Below are 2,254 nucleotides of genomic sequence, written 5' to 3' on the forward strand. Positions count from 1 at the left end.
ACACTTGAAAGCACATTGCTTAGTGAAAGAAGCTAATCTGAAAAGTTCATACACTGTATGATTTCATCTATATGACATTCCAGAAGAGGGAAAATTTTGGAGACAGTAAAAAGTTCAGTGGTTACCAGGATTTTGCAGAGAAGGAGAGAGGGATGAATATGTAGAGCACAGGGGACTTTTAGGGCAATAAAACTAATATATATGATACTGAAATGGTGGATACATGTCATTATTTATTTGTCAGCCCAGAGACTACAACACAAACACTGAACCTTAAAGTAAATAAGGGATTTCAGTTAATATACTAATATCAGTACATCAATTGTAAGAAATGCAGCACACTAATACAAGATATAAGTAATAGGGAAAATTGAGAGGAGGGGAAGAAAGGGTAAGTGAAAACTATACTTTTCAATCAACTTTTCTATAAATCTAACACTACTCTAAAAGAAATTAAGTCTCTTAATTTTTTTAAAAAGCAACATATTTGTTTACTTGGAAAAGTATCCAAAAATGAAAAAAAAATGGTCAGGTAGGTAAGGAGATTAAAGAATAAGGTATGTTTATTCCAGAAATAAGAGATAAAATATGTATACAAAAAAAAAAATAGAAAAAGGAAGAGTAGGTGCTGGTTTGTTGGGAGATCATGCTTAAAATGTTGATGAGCAGATCTTTGGAAACATGGCAGAGTGAGAAATGTCCCCAGATCTCTCCTCTTGAAACAACAATAAGCTGAACATTTACAGCTCAACAAAAAACACCCAAACTGCACACCAGCACATCTGAGCGTGGGATCTGTACATAAGAGCTACCACAGGTCGGAACCCCAGGTGTCTGGCAGTGGACTGGGAGAAATAAAGAAGATGCCTAGCCACAGGAGCTCCTTGTAGGGGGATGGGGAGGGGAGAAGATGTGGCGACTTCCCTGAACATCCCTGCCTGGGAAAGCTGTGAGTTCCCCGCAGCCGGCCAGCGGCAGTGCCTAGTCATCAAGGGAGAGAGCAGAGAAGCGGGACGGCAGAAAAATAACAGTTGATTTTTACCAGCCAGGGTTGCAAAACAGAAGCTGAGCTGCAGCCCCCATCCCCCAACCCAGAGGGGCCCTCCCCTCATACCCTTGGAGATTGAACACCGCAGAGCCCCAGGGGATTCTGAGCAAACGCTACTGAAACTTGCTAACACCGACAGGGACTGAAACTGAGGGTAGCAACTGTGATTAAATATCTATCAGAAAATAAAAAGGCATTTTTAAGTCTTTATATAAAGCAAGGATCCAAGAGGCTTAGATACCACCTACTGAAAACCAAAAGAAAAGCACCTTCTTTGCAGCAGGCTAAAGCAAGATCTTTATGTAATGAATCTTCTTTCTGGAAAAAAAGCAGAATACATTTCCATTAATGCCTAGGCAGAGAAATAGTCCATTAAACACCATGAACAACGAAGGTGACCAGGCATCTCAGAAGGAAAAAGAAAAATCTCCAGAAAATAAGCTTATAGACATAGAAATATGCAATTTAAATGACAGATTCAGGATGGTACTTCTGAAGAAACTCAGTGAATTCTGAAACAAGTCATATCAACAATTTCAAGAATTGAAAAAACACCTAGATGAGCAGAACAAGGAGATTGAAACCTTCAAAAAGAACCAAATAGTTGTCTACGGCCATGCCACCCTGAACACGCCCGACATCTGATCTTGGAAGCTAAGCAGGATCAGGCCTGGTTAGTACTTGGATGGGAGACCACCTCAGAATTCCAGGTGCTGTAGGCAAAAAAAAAAATAGAACTTCTGAAGACGAAGAATACATTGCAAGAGTTGAAAAATGAAATAGCAAGCTTGGAAAATAGAGTTGACCAAATGGAGGAAAGGATCAGTGATATTGAAGACAGAAATCTAGAAATAAATCAGAAGGAAGAAGAGAGAAACCGAAGAAATTCAAGAACTAGTTGATACTATTAGGAGAGGAAACATAAGAATAATGGGCATTATCGAAGGCAAGGAAAAGGAGCAGGGACTAGAAATCACTTCAGACAAATAGTTGACGAGAATTTCCCAAATCTAAGAAATGACCTGGAGCTTGGAATTCAAGAAGTCAACAGAACACCTAATTATCTCAAACCAAAAAGTCCTTCACCAAGACACATTGTATTAAAATTATTAAAAAAATCAATGACAAAGAATTCTCAAGGCAGCAAAGGAGAAGAAAACGGTAACTTATAAGGAAAACCCATTAGATTATGTTCGGACTTCTCAG

At 39.0% G+C, this 2,254-nt stretch overlaps 1 protein-coding gene and 1 pseudogene across 1 annotated transcript in view; both read left to right on the plus strand.

Moving 5' to 3' along the window:
- The window catches only part of FAT3 (FAT atypical cadherin 3), a 635,634-nt gene that overhangs the window by 483,109 nt on the left and 150,271 nt on the right, over positions 1 to 2,254 (plus strand). The window lies entirely within an intron of this gene.
- Positions 1,655 to 1,770, plus strand: LOC111741997 (annotated as a pseudogene).

Source organism: Pteropus vampyrus, unplaced genomic scaffold, assembly GCF_000151845.1.
Source record: "Pteropus vampyrus isolate Shadow unplaced genomic scaffold, Pvam_2.0 Scaffold84, whole genome shotgun sequence".
In the NCBI taxonomy this organism is placed as follows: Eukaryota; Metazoa; Chordata; class Mammalia; order Chiroptera; family Pteropodidae; genus Pteropus; species Pteropus vampyrus.